At 39.8% G+C, this 15,310-nt stretch overlaps 1 protein-coding gene across 20 annotated transcripts in view; it reads right to left on the bottom strand.

Moving 5' to 3' along the window:
• The window catches only part of BBX (BBX high mobility group box domain containing), a 143,718-nt gene that overhangs the window by 91,534 nt on the left and 36,874 nt on the right, over window positions 1-15,310 (bottom strand). The gene's annotated exons all lie outside the window — the stretch shown is intronic.

Genomic DNA, 15,310 nt, shown 5'->3' with positions numbered 1-15,310 from the left:
TGTTCAAGCATCAGCCAACAGGTTTGCAGTCTTATTTCCTGGTGTACAAAAATAAGTAAGATCTCAGAAGTGTTGCCCTAACAGTTACCTTCAAGCTTTATTAGATAGACTTCTCACAGAAGCCCTAAAGTGGGAAAAAAAAAAAAATGTTAAAAACTTAGATGCTAGGCATGCTGAGAATCTGGAAAAAACACAGAAATATGTACCAAATAAACTGCAGGAAAAATATTTTTCCTAGTTAGTTTAGACAAGACTTGGTTTTTTTGCAAGTTCTACATTTACCCCCACTGTTGCATACATTTAGAAGACTGTATGCATGCCCTATATCAGGCTTGCTATTAAAGCCAGTAGCTATACACAGTGAAAGCAGCAGGATTAACCCACATACAAAAAGGTTACGATCAAGCTAAATGGCAGGAAAAGAAAACGATCCTTTTCCAAATACATCTGATGCATTTGTATCCATATACATTTTCAGTACACCAGCTCTGACAGAGGCAATGGTCTTACTAAAGAACAACACCGAAGATTTCTGATTCCAGCTAATTTGATGGCAAGTAGGGACTCTGAAAGTGAGGCTGCCCACTTCACAACCTCTCTCCAGTCAGACTCAAAATGGGAGGCACTGCATTTAAATTAAGGAAATAAACATATTGTAAGTCTGTTTTAAAATACATCTTTGTGGACTTGTAATCATACTTAAAAGAGTTTGAGAACAAAGCTGGGTTTTTAAAGGTAAAAAATAATCCTAGTTGCTTTTGCTGTTTCATCTCAAGAATATAACATTAAAACTATACCATGGTACCAAATTTTACATACAGATTACATAAACTAGTTATAAAGGTATGGATTTGCAATACTCTGCAATCTTTCATAATTTTCATCCAAGTGTGCCTTCAAATACATTTTCAGTCTTTTCCTTCTTCAGGTCCATGGAACTTAGGCAGAAGAGGTAACAGCTCAACTTTCAAGGCAGCCCTCACATAATTTGCGTGCAGTAAAAAGGAGGTGTACTGGGACAGGAGCATCATCTTACTGTGACTCAAGGGGAGCTCTGCTGGCAAGAAGCCAGGTAGCCCATATGCCTCAATAGGCGCTCGTGGCTTTCCCAAAAGCTTTTCCTATTTAGATCCATGAAAATGGACCTGTTTGGATGCTGCTCAGTGACAGCACCCCCACCACTGAGGAGCCAGCTGTATGAGGAAAACCTTCCTGCGCAGGAATCCTCAAGGAAGTGTACTTTCTCAACAAGCACCACTGCACAGTCTTCCCCAAATTCTGGATCTTAATTAGGGAAGTTTGTTATGTTTAGTGCTGCCGGTCATTATTGGCTTTTCCTGTAAAAATTGAGAGGCCATGTGAGACTGAATACAGCACTGGAGGTGTTGAGAGGGCTCTATTTCAGTATCTATCTAGCCGGCAACCTAGGATGTCCATCCATTCCAGCTTTCTCGAAAACAAGGGACACCACCAGTTAACTCCTCTGGAAGATTCCCAGTAAGGCAATAATAAGGAGCATTAGGTGTCACCTAGGGATTATTATGCTCCATTGACAAATCACATATTTGTTTCTGTACTATACAATAGAAAGTGGCTTTAAATTAACTGCCTTTTATGATGTAATGAATTCAATTATGATTAGTTACCCCAAATTAGTTTCACCATAAGTGAGTGGCCAGTTATAAATCACTTGAAAAACAATTCAAACTTACAAAAGATGAAAAAAATTTCACTTTTTTTTTTTTTTTAAAGAAATGCTGACATCTTGGGCCCTTAATTGCTTTGTGCAATCACTGAGATACAAGTACTTATTTTCACATGTAATTACAGAAAGCATCTATATAAGTACTTTCTCCTCTCCTCATAAAAGGCATTTACAGATACCACAGAGCTGTTTTTTAAACATTATTAATGGGAAGGCTGACAGAGAACTGAAGTAACGTGAATAGGCTGAAGGACAATGATTTTTTTTCCCCCCTCCACCGATACCACACACAGTCCAACGCAACCACTGTCATCCATCAGTCCTGCACCTCTTCCTTAGTGTGCCTTCCAACACTGTGAGCATTCCCAGCATATTAAAGAAACGCCCCCAGGATAACCATGACTGCCTTAGGAGACTGATGCAGTGGCTGCTCACAACCCTGACAACAATTTCAGTAATTATTGCGTTTTTAAGAGTTTCAGAAAAGTTACTTTTCAAAGGCTATGAGGCAGCACCTCTATCTCAATTTTGCCTGTTCAGTAAAGATTTCATTACTCTGAAATAGAGTCAAGCTACTTAGAATAGGATATCTTTGCCTAAAAACAGGCCTTCAGTGGCTGTTAGCACATGAGAAGTACTGGACTACCCAAGACCTCCCCAGGGGTTGGCAGATATGCCAGTGGTTGCCCAGAAGATGCTCACCCTTCTGGAGCAGTAGCTGGAGGCCAAGATGACCACCAGGATGGCCAATTGATACCCTGGGGGCAGGAAAATGAAAGCCACCCTTTGCAGCAGTGCATTTACACTCTGCCTACCCCATCTCTGGTCACCAACTTGCGAGCGCTTACATTTGAGCTCCATTTCAAATACACAAGTAATCCTTGAGGTCAACAGAAGGAAGATTTGGCAGAGGAGTTATGCTTAAGTGTAAATATTCTCAAGATCAAGACTTAAGAGCTGTGGCCTTTGAGCCCTCACTCATAGCAGTACTCCTGTTGACCTTGTGAAACTTTGGTGAGACGGGCTACACACAGAAGTCCCTGTCATAAAAGTGAATTTTTTTTTTTTTTTTTTCAGAATCTGACTTTCAGCAGAAGGTGTAAACCAATAATAATAAAAATCATTAGTAATATTATAAAAAGGACAAAAAAAAATAGTATGAAGAACAGATTCATTTTGTCTTAAGGAAAAAAAAAACCATCAGGAAAGCCAATTCTTTGTTCTGCCACAGCCTCTTATTTAAGGGTAGAAATGCAAGGAAAACTGGCTATAAAAATCCTTATTTCACAGAGGTCGCCCCAGAAAAGGAGGAGAGTCATAGGGGAACACAGCGCACTCTTAAATGTCGCACCTGGGTGCATAGCCAAGAGATATGCAGAAGATGAAACATAGCATGCTAGGAGTTGCCTGAAGGCAACTAAGAGGAACAAGCTCCCAAGTAGTTCCAAAAATACATCAGGAAGAAACTCCCTTTGCTCTACACACTGCTGCAGGACCAAGCACAGGCAGCAAACTGCACAGCTGGACACATATAGTTATCACTGCAGTTAAAATGGGAACAGATTAATTTATCTTTAGAGGTACATATATGAAACTTTTACTGAAGGAGATGAGACTGCACATTAACACCAGACTTAGCCATGAAGGCTCTTTGGTATTTTATACTGAAGAATGGTATTTCTGTCTTAAGATGACGCAGTAATACTCAAATCCTTCTCCTAACAACATATTTTGAAGTTACAGTGTGTTCTTAGGACGTCACATGGCAATGCACTTGTATCGTCTCATAATTAACTGTAATTACTATACGATCATTTCCAGCCTTAAATGTAGTTAACCATTAACCTGTATTTGTGGACTGTATTTGCTGAACAGCATAGTGTGTTCCTTCATTCCCCAACACTATGTAATCATGCAGTTAATAGACCTTAGAGTGGTCAACTAAACCTTTTTTTTGCAGGGATGAGAGGAAAAGCCACAGATATCTTGCTAGTATTTAAACATTTTTAACAATAAAATGTCAGGCTTTATAAAACTTTGTCAGGAAACAAAAGAAATGAACATGGGACTGCTAGTTTTCATGCTTTCTGGACGAATGCCCTCAAACGTCCACTTCCAGTCCTTGTGTCCATATCAGTGTAGGAAAAAGTGGCATCAAGACAACTCTTCAAGCTTCCAGCTAGATTTCCTTACTATGCCTGATCTGTGTATGTACATGTCTATTAGAGGAAAAAAGCATACTTTGAGTCTCCAACATAGTATAAATGTAATTTAGTTGTTTCTTCCATAATAATGAATGTATTGTTAACATATTTGTAAAGCATTTGCAGCAAGATTCAGCTGTTGTGAAAAAATAACACAACAATATAGTGTTAAGAACTCTATTCAGTGTTTCATTATCCATTCTAGTGGTACGGGTAGTCAACAGCAGAATGTCAAGGATGACTACAGAACTGTTGTATACACAAAGTTATGCACATTGAATCTACAGTTGGGGTTTTTTGTTGTTTGGTTTTTTGTTTTGTTTTTTAAATGAATAACACTTAACACGTTTGTGCCGTCACATCTATGGAACTTGCTCTCTATTCTGTCACAAACTGAGGTGTTACAGACCTCTACCAACTTTCAGTGCTTGATGCAGAAATATACCACAAGATGAACTGAGATAATCTGTCAATCACACAGATACAATGGCTATTACATTCAAATAAATATCAAGCACTGTATTTGAAGCCTGTTTTGCTGCTCCTTTACATATGAGGGGGAATAACAGAAGCAATTTAGAAATTCAGAATGTGCATCAACTAGCTATCCCCAGGACTCCACTTCCAGGAAGGATCTGCTACAGCCCACATCAGGCTGTAAAAGCCCTGCTACAAACAGTTCATCTGTCCGGAAACTCAATCTACAACTTTCAATGGCTTGAGAAGATGACTCCTGGCTGCCAGCTTGGCCAGTGTAAGGTGTTACTTCAAGGTCTCTAGCACCACCTTATGCAGAGTTTCTGCTGTAACCTCAGTTAGGGAACCAAGTTTTATTAAATAAACACAGGTTCTTTATCCTCCTTATTGCACATGCAAAAACCAGATGTATCATCTTGTCCAGCATGATGCATTGGCATAACTTACATTGTTAGTTGCAATTTACTTGGAAATACTATGCTGGAAAGAAGACAGACTGAGATTATGACTGACTTCAAAGGATTCTCAATAAACCAGTGAAATTAGCACCAATATAATCCTAGAACGAGGTATTAGTACTAACAACTGCTGTTTAAGTATTTCAGCACTCTCTTCCCATAGGTTTCCTGTTCTGAAGGCCAGGATGGGTAAAGAAGATGGTAAGAGTTTGGTCACCCTGGCTGAGGAGGACTCCTTGTGCACCATAGGGTAGCCTAGACAGTTGCTACACAATGCACCGGAACAGGCTTTTACGCCAAATCCAATTCTAAGCAGTACAAAACGTATTCATCTTAAAGCAGCTTTGGGAGGATGAGGAAATCTAATCCTAGAGGGAACCCCCGTGCCTCTGTACAATAGAAATCCCACCCACACCAAAACAATTTTCTGGACGCACATCAAAGAACATACCCTCTTCAGAAGGAACACTAAATACACCCGTCTCAGAACTGTGTCAATATTAGCACTAGGAAATGAAACCCAACTTCTAAAACTGATGCTGGGAAAGACCCCTGTTGTCAGAAACTTCATGAAAACGCTATTGCGTTACCTGTACGTCAGCCAACAGTAACGCAGGTACAGACCTTTGCAAAATACAAGGTTAAGGCATGAAAATATCCTGGGTTTTTTGCAGGACCAATTAAAAGTTTTAGGAGCTCTTAAAACGTTTTAAGACACATTCAGTTTACAGTTATTTAATCCAATACATAAATGAAAAAGGCAAACTTCTTCAAAGACATCTGCTAACAGTCCTCAACAGGATTTCAAGTTTACAGTTGAATCTTACTTCATAATCAGCTGCTTGTATTTGAGAGGAAAACTGTTGGAAGTGGGTAAGAAATATCTGAAGCTTTACTTCTCAATCCTAAATCCTGTAATTTGTGTAAAGTAAAACTGCTGTGCAACCTTGTCTCAAACAAAATTGTCCTCTTCATTCAAAAAATGTTTCTCAGACTCTGAAGGAGTTTGTTTTGCAGGGTTTTTTTTTTCTAAACAAACACAATGCAACCCCCATTATCTGTCCCAGCCTGACCATCCTCAGTACTCCCTTCCCTGGGTCTTTGTACAACAGGACGTAACATTACAAAGTACGCCAATTGACCATTCTGAAAATTTACTGTGCTAAGGGTTGAAACAAAGAAGTATCAAAGGGACTGGCTATTCTATCAGCACATGATAGTTGATGAACAAGGAAGAAGGAGACAGGCAGGCAAGCACACAGAGTCCCGTGAGCTAGAGGTCTGCAGAGGGACGATGGTACCTCACTCAGCCCTTTCCTTGCCGCTTGATTCAATTCAGCCACTTGAGAGAGGAAGTCGAACATAATATATAGCACCATCACTTGTGCTTCTGACTGCCGCAGCAGCCCAACTAATTCCTGAAATGCCAGATGCCCTCACAGCTGATAACCTGTACACATCCCAGCATGTCATTTGGGGCCCAGAAGAACAAGAAGAGGGACCTGGCAGAGGCCGGTGGAGGTAGGACCAGCACACATGCACACAGAGGAATGCCACACCGTTTGCAAAGCTCTAAATAAAATTAAGCCCCTCATGTCATTTCCACTGCCAGATTAGCTCAAGCTTGGTAAGTTTCCAATTCAGCTCATTCACCTCACTTTGATCCATGCTACATGCTGCCTTCTATTCATATCTACAACCATCACTGACAGCAGCAGGAAAAGTAGCATAAATCCAACACTGAAACACTTTTAAGAATGAGAAGTTAATGAGAACTACAAGATTAGGTGTTTTTTCTTTCCTTTTTTTTTTTTAATTTTACTAGTCTAATATTAACATCCAGCAGCACAACTACTAATAACAATTTTATTGCTCTTGCTGCACGTAAGAGGTTAAAGCACTGAATTCACCCAAACCAAGTAAGTTTAAATAGATGGTGATCAGCTTCCTCCCTAGCCTTGCCCCTGAACCTTCCTCCATGACCTTTCAGTTAAGCAAGGCAAAGGATCTGCTTAGGACTACAGCTTTTAAGTGAACAGATAAAACCATCAAAATCTCAGAAAGCAAGTTAAATAGAACATTCAGTGTAACAAATAGAATAATGGAAATAGCAGCAAGAAGGGTGGAAATGGTTTAAATAAATTCTGAAAACCAGTTTCCTTATTTCAACTTCATTTACGAATCATTAGTCTCGTTTTAAATTATGGGTCACACAGTTTCCCTTTAGACCAATACGAAATTGCTATAGCATGGCTTTTAAACCTATAAATCCCAAAGTATGGGGTCTTGGGGCAGAAAAGAAGGTAGGGAGGAAGGGAAGGATGCCTGTACATGTATGACAAGGTATGCATATTTTTAATGTGAGAGCGCAAGAGGTAGGGGATGTCTGCATATATAAATGAAGAACTGTAGGTATTACATACTTTCTATTTATGCATGTAGGAAGTGTAACTGAAAATCCCATATAACAGCTGCTTTCATATCATGTCTTTGACACACTCAAAGAACTAAACCCTAACATGTTGCTGGGCAAACATAACCCTCAAAAGGGACATAGGTTTGAGTCAAGAAAATTCTAGTCCTGGTTTGCAAAGACTCAATCCACAATTGTGTATTTGGAAGCTAATTCAGAAGGGGTTTTGGACTTATCAACAGGACTTAAGTATTTAAGAGAGAAAACAGAAAACTGTAGCTGAAGAAAACTTCCAAACATGACAGAAGCAGAAAGGCTGGTATGCCTGACCCTTACTTAAAAGCAGTCATGCACTCTTACTGTGTATTAAGTTTAAAAGCAGGACTAGCACTATGCTTACCATGAACACTGAAGCACTCAAACATTACAACTTCAAAGAATAATATAAAAATCTTCACAGATTAAGTCATAGTTCAGGGCCAAGTCTCATCTCTATAGGATTCTTGGCTGACAAAAACAATTCTGAAAAAATAAATTTCATCAGCCATGTGGACTATTGTTTTATCCAGCACATACCATTAAATATGACCAGTTCCTGGTGCAAAGTAACTAATGATTCATCGTTACACCTCAGAAATAAAAATGGATGTTACAGAAACACATGGAGCAAAACCAGTACCACCTCATCATCTAATTACCTTGATAAAGTGACTACATGCTTAGTACAGACATTGGCAAATACATGTTTATGAAACTGAAGCACTGTTTCAGCTGTCTCTAAATGACAGGAAAATTATTTAATCCTGAGCATCGTAGGGTGAGTGGACCCTCTGATTATGCAGTGAAAACTGTAGGGAGTTTGAGAAATTCTGCTGGGGCTTTAATTTCAATATAGCCTGTTCAAATTTTTCCAGCCTAACAGGATTCATCCACCCATCTACAAGATGCAAAGAAGAGGCAAAGATAGCATTATGTTGCTGCTGGTTTGGGTGGGGGATTTTGTGGGGGTTTTATTTTTTTGAAAGCTTGCAAAATAAGAGTTGTAACAACAGAAGTCAACATAAAACAAGGTATCACATAGTCTAGTCAGCAAGTAGTACAACTTGAAAAATTAAGCTTCTTCACATGTTTATCGCCCCAGTAAAATCCACCCTGACCTTAAGGAGGCCTGGATTTTTTTTTTTTTTTTTTTTTGGCAAATGCTTCCAAAGTACATATCACCAAACCTCACAAATAAGTGATTTGTAGAGGTATATTATCCTGCAATTACTTCAACTCAAACGAAAAAGACATGTTAACACTTCCTTCAGTTGTGAGATACACAACCCGTTTATTTCAGTCCACCTCATTCAGCATGGACCAAAACCAGCCTCTCCTTCCTGTACCAGCTCTTCATCTCCACAGCTTTTATCAGCTCCAAGTTTCCCTACCAGCAGGCTGAAGGAGTCATCTAGTGGCCACAGATAATTCTTGCAGTCTCACTAGCTTCTGCAATCTGGCTGTCAGGCAATATACAAGGTTTTTGAACCCTTAAAGCACACACAGCGCTGACAAGCATCTGCTGGCAGGGCTTCAGCTGAAGGCCCAGTATCTGAACTGTGATACAGTCCTACCAGCCATGTTCACGATGTTTTGTGTTCATGTTCCCTATCACACCCTAAGCATTACTTTCTCACTTCTGGCCCACATCAAGTCCAAAGTCAAGTTCTGTCCTTCTTAAATACGCTTCGAAGTAGACACGGCTGCAAGCATGTAGCTCACTGTTCTTCTTCAGGGGCAGGCAAAGAGATTTTCTGAATAATGTCGCTACACATGCAAAGCATCAGTTTTTGCCCACTGATTAAAGAGCAAAGCAGCAGCACAGCAAGCTAACTAATCTTACTCCGTTCCCACCTCTCTTCTACTACACACTCACTGTGCAGGTTTGGACAAAGCACCGAAGTATTTAGGCAAGGTCTCTCAGTCATGGAAGAACCATCTGCCTAATAACATGCAAAACTCAGTAAGAACCGTAATATGTTAAAGAGGTATTCGAAGTATGCTTTAAAATAACATTGATAAACAGTATTAATATCTATAAAAACCTCAAGCTTCATAAAAATTTGTAATGCTTTATCAGTTCTCTGTTCAACACGTCCACAGAGTAGAGATTGCTATTTACACTTTTTTCTTTTTAAATACTTGCACTCTTGCTCAGAGATGAATCCCCTCCATCAGTTTTCTAAACACATGCACACACACTCTACCTATGCAGTTTAACATCTTATAACTTCATCTTGGTAGCAGTAGCATCCCCCCCCCTCCCACCCCGAAATCAGGAATTATAGGTTCTTCAGACCTCTCATGGATGAGCCAAAAGACTTCCTTAAATTCATACTCAACCTCCCTGTGACTCAGAGCCTCTATCTGCCACAATCACCTCAGTCAGAAAGGTGTCACCTAGCTTTCTTCATCAATCCTATAAATCACTTGGGTAATTCAAGTGAAAAGTGCTATAAAAGTGCAAATTATCCTTATGGTATTGTTAAAGAGCTCTGACCCATTTCAAGCTGTGGTTGAAGGTGAATGGTGGTACCACAACTATATCAACAGGTGAAAGGAAGACAGAAAAATGAGCCTTGCAAGCCTTAATGTCAGAGTTAAATAGAGAAGGTTCCCTCAAAATGGCATGGCATGAGCAGCAGCTAAGTGATGTTTAAAGCTAGTATTTAGCTCAGCCACCCCCTGACCTCAGCAGGCAACACCTCCACCTTGCTTGTTCACAGGTCTAGCTGACTAAGTATTGGTCATGTCTGCCTTACATGGAAGACCTGGAGAAAGACTGAGTCTAAAGCACATTTATTTCTGTAAGGTGCAGGATACCTTACCCTTTTAGGTCAGTAAAACACCAAGAGCTGTTTCTGGCCACTCAGTGCTGAGGGGCCCAGTCACAGAGGTATCTGGAAGTTAGAAAACAGTTCTGCAGCACTCACGAGGTTTGCATGAGCACACCCTAGATCTATTTTTCTAGTTTTTAAACAGGCCTAATTTGTATTCTCAATAAAAATAATATTAATATTCTGCAGTCTTAACTGGCCACCATCACATGAAGGGTAAGGCTACCCTTCTATTAAGGCTTTCACACAGATTTAACCCATTCTAATTTTATTTCTTAATTTTATTTATGTATTTTGCATGCAAGATCCTCTTTAGAGAGAGCAAAGAAAGAGAAGGTTCACTGCTGATCTAAAAAAGCATGCTAAAAAATTTCACTGATGAAATGAGTAGTAGACAGTAGTGAAGACCCACTGATTTATTCTGTGTTAGTAGGCCAAGTCACATTGCCCTATCTCACAGTATGCTTTTGGTGAACTGCAAAGACTGAATGAGAAGCAGTAGCAGTCACTCAAGTCCACTTTGTCCCGCTATTACAAGAAGGACACACACTTCAAGTTACATACATACACAGAAACACAGACATATGCATTTATGTGTGTATGTATACATACTTTTTGCAGGTACATGCAAGATAAACACAAACACCACAGTGTAGGCTGGTTTGCAAAACAGCCATGCAGAAGAAAAATAGTGGCAGAGTGGAATAAAAAAGACAAGAAATAGCAAAATACCACAGCCACTCTTAAAACACCTACCTACCTTTGTGCGTTGAAATTAAGCCATGAAGCTCCTTTCTGGAGCTTCTACTACTTCTCAATATGCAGATCAGCCAAAGCATGGCTGTACTTTGTTAGTGCTGCAAAGACCTGGGTTGACAGACTTCCTTTCGATAAAAGGTTCATTATATTGTTCAGGCTTTTATGACCCCAGAAGACAGGCATAATTTGTCTTTCCTAAAGGTCTTACCACAGATTATGTGGGAAATTTGTTTAGCTAGGTAGCTGCCCCCACCCACCCAGAGACGTTTCACAAAGGGAGCATATTATACTCATCTTCCAGAGATGGCACAACTTTACAGAATTATTTCCAGGTATAATTCAAAGAGGCCGACCATCTTAAAACAAACACATTACTGACTGAAGCCTAAGGATCTCAAGATAGCCTCTCTTTGCACCTTGATTACTCAGCAGAAATCAGCTAAACAGTATCAGTCAACTGAAGATGCTTTTCCCTAAGAGCCCTGCCCTCCTATCCTTCCTCATCTTGCTGACCTGCAGGACAAGCTGAAATACCTCTCTCAGAACTGCCAAGAGCCAAGGATTTACCTACTTTTATGTACATTTGTCAACCCGTACAGTAAGAAATTTAAATCAGAAGCAACAGTTTAAGTGGCTGATAATATTTAAAATATATTCACTTATTCTGAAAGCTTCGCTGGAAAGTACCTCTTTTTCCTCTGCCTAACCACCACTTAACCAACGCAGCAATTCGGATTCCTTGTCTCACTACAGGTCCACCAGAGAGGAGATGTCCGTCCCTGCAGCAAACATTTCCAGGTGGAGATTCAGAATTCACAGAGCTTAGTGGAACGTGCCAGACCCTCAGAGTCAGACACTGAATGAAAGCCCAGCACCTAATTCAGAAAGCCTTTACCACAGTATAAACCATCAACAACAACATAAATGGAAAGGCCTCAGGTGTGTTGGCAGAATATGTCATAGTCTTTCTTTTTAAATGGGGCCTGGCTAGCTGGCTGCCTTCTTGCAGCCTTGAAGGGGGAGGAAATTGCTTAAATCTACTAACTCTTCATTGACCCTGACTAACAAGAACCTGCTTCTTGAGTGGGTTCCACCAATAGGGGAGGTATTACTGCTGAGATCTTATCAATGCACAGAGGCCCATGTGGAATTTGTTTGCACTTTTACACAAGAAGCTTCCAGGTGTTTACACACCAATTGCTATTTCTGAGTTACTCCATACACTAATAAGCCTCAAGGGGCACCATCAGTCACAAAAATAAAGTAATTTAGTCAAGTATGCAACTCTTATAGCTACATTGCTATCACTTTAAACTTAAAAAAACCCATATAATCTTGCAGCCAGCTGGGAACAGGAAAACTCAATTAAATTATTTTCACTTCTCTTACAGACAGTTTCACTTTTTAATTAGTTTGGAAAACAAACATTTTGCTTGAACATCTGCATAAAGATATCCCTTCAATTTGAAAATATTTTAACCTCCTGATATCATAAAAACCACTTTACCTTACAGTAGTGACCTAACAAATGAAAGGAGAAAGATCCAGTTTGAGTAGCTTTACTCTGTAGTGGATCCTGCTCATCTTTAGTTGAAATGCGTAAGTTCTTCCAGTAGCATCTTTTGGGACTGCCTTTTTTTTGGGAGGGGGGAATAAAATAATTTAAAAAAATATGTCCCCTGTAAAGCGTTAGCCCTCATTACAAAAAACATGTTCAGCCATACACAAGTTTCACATCTGAAAAAATCTCAGATGCTGCCAGACTTCAAGTCACGTTAGCTGGCCACCACGGAAGACTATGTCCTGAGGCAGCACACCACAACAGTTCCCTGCACCATCCCTCCACAGTCATGACAGTGTTTCACAGCAAGGCCCTCACAGTATCATCCCATACAGAAGTCCATGGAGAGTGCTGCTGCCATTACACCATGTTCACATGATGGGTGGACACAACACTGTTAGAAGGTGCTGCAAGAGGGGCAGTAACTCCATGTCCTCACCAGCAGAGGCTGTACTTACAGAACCATGGTCATAGCCCAGTTGCATCAACTCGCCAGGTGTTGGGTCCCTTGTATTTTGCTGTAACTTGCCTAACAAAAAAAAAGCATTATTCTTGTGATGTACTCTCATTAACTAGCTTCTCCATTTACAGGAAGATGAGAGACTTATTTTTTTCCCTCCAAAAGAAAGACATAATCAAACCAAACTACCAATTTTATTTTTTTTATGCTTGGGATTCCAGGTAGTTCTTTGAATACTTCCGGCTTTATAAAAGCCAACTGAATCTCATGCTGTGCAAGCTTGATAGGAACATTTAAATAAGTTTTCTTTCTCATCCTGAAACTATCATTCCTTTCCCACAAATATAATTGTTTTGTATAATGTCTTCATTGGACAGCATCTTTTTGTAGCTTAAGGTACTCATACTATTACTCAATATTACTCAAAGATGCGAAAAGTTGATGTGCCACATTTTGCTATGGGTTTTCAGTTTACTTTGGTAGGCCAAGGGAAGGAGTAGAGATGGTGTTTTCAACTCTTAACTCTACTATCTGAACAACTTCCAAGCAAAGCAAACATCGATCCTTTAATCCCTTGTCAAAATCCACTAGCACAGATTCCTGTACTTGCACAGAGTCTCAAAGAGGGTAACAAGGCCCTGAACAAATGCCCAACTCTACACTAGCAAATCTCAAAATAGGATCTTTATCTCAGGCTGTAACATTCAACTACCCTAGCCAAAACACAACCCCAGGGAATTCATGTAGAAATATTTGTTGCTGCTTTTTGCCAGCACCTAACACATAACAAAAGCTTGAAAACCACTAACAAAAACTTCCTGAACTCCACAAATCAAACACAAGCAACAATCACCCTGCTATTTAAAAAACAAACAAAAAAATATTAACGTATTGGCCACAGAAACATACTTTCCTTATAGGCCACTGGATGAGAAACTACCTTCTCTTTTTGACATATTCCGCCACTAGTCAAAATCTCAGAGTAACTGATCACACGAACAATATACAGCACCAACTCTGGACTTAAAAATTTAACCAGCACTTTGAATCTGTAGTAAACTGGTATTCTGCATCCAGACAGAGCTACCATGTAAAATCACCTCTCAACACAGTCACTGAAAGTCCCATGCAACTTTTAAGAACAGCCCAACATGTAGCATGCTATGCTGGGTTAACACAAAGGAAAGCTATGCAAGGCAGCACCTACTTCAGAAAGGATCACAGGAGAAAGATAAAAGCAACATCACAATTAAGACATCTTATCTTCAGCATCAGTAACTAACTGATGCTATCTGCATTGGAAACTATCCAGACTGCAAAAATCACATTTTAAAAGATGCATATATGTCCCCGGTAGAAGAAATATTGACAACAACGGTCTATTTCTGGAGATACGGCCTCCTTCTCTTGCATTTTACTTAGCCTGCCCTTAAGGCTCTAGCCTGACAAGCATAAGCCAGCTCTGAAGCCAAAAGCAATCCTGTCCCCTGTCCTGCTTCTATTCTCCACACTACTAGACCCCTTTTTTGGGGCAGAGCTGTTCAATTTTCTGGTCTGATTCATGATGCAATAGATGATCCACCCAAAGGTGGTCAGTTCTATCTTTAGTGAACAGAAAGAGTTAAGCTAATAAAAATCATCTAATTTTAGCTATGATCCATCCTCCAGTCCAGTTCATTACACAACTACAAAAACACTAGTGCAGCCCCACAGGGTAGGATGGAAGTGTCTGAGGCTGGGACTGTTTCTTTCAGTGACAGTACTGCCATTTACACATGGTGCTTCATTATTACCTATGTCAAATAAGTCCTACTCACTTCTTTGTCAGGGAGCTGTAGTTCAAATAACGTATTGTATCTTCTAGGGTAGAAACCCTTGACTCTACTGATACAGGTTGAATTTTTTATTTTATTTTTTACAGCAGCCTCCTATCAATAAAAATGAAAATTGTGAAAATAAATACAAAATGAGTAGAACAGCACAGAAGTCCAGCCGCTGTTGGCCTTGATGCTTAACATCATGCTTGTGTTCTCAGTGCTGTAGAGTTTCTCTACTGGCAGAATGCAAGTAAAAAGCAATTAAGAGTTGGGTACTTGGGCCTACATGAGAAATATATTTGCATCTATAGGATAAGCACATTTCCGACACATTTCTTGGGGAAACATTAGCATTTATAATTATCTTTAGAATCAACACATTGAGGCAAATGGCATGCATCATCTTTCTAACATGCTGATACAAACACCACAGAATGTCTTTAACCATAGTTTTATCCCTCAGAGTAATGACATAACACAGGGTGAATTTCTTGAGCACAAGTCTACAGCAAGAAGTAGATTTAGCAGTGATGAATTTACAGATTGCATGGAAGCAAAAACCACACAGTGTAGTATACCC

The sequence above is a fragment of the Balearica regulorum genome, chromosome 1 (assembly GCF_011004875.1).
Source record: "Balearica regulorum gibbericeps isolate bBalReg1 chromosome 1, bBalReg1.pri, whole genome shotgun sequence".
Taxonomy (NCBI): domain Eukaryota; kingdom Metazoa; phylum Chordata; class Aves; order Gruiformes; family Gruidae; genus Balearica; species Balearica regulorum.
The sequence above is the reverse complement of the archived record's forward strand: the minus strand, read 5'-3'. Positions and strand labels throughout refer to the sequence as shown.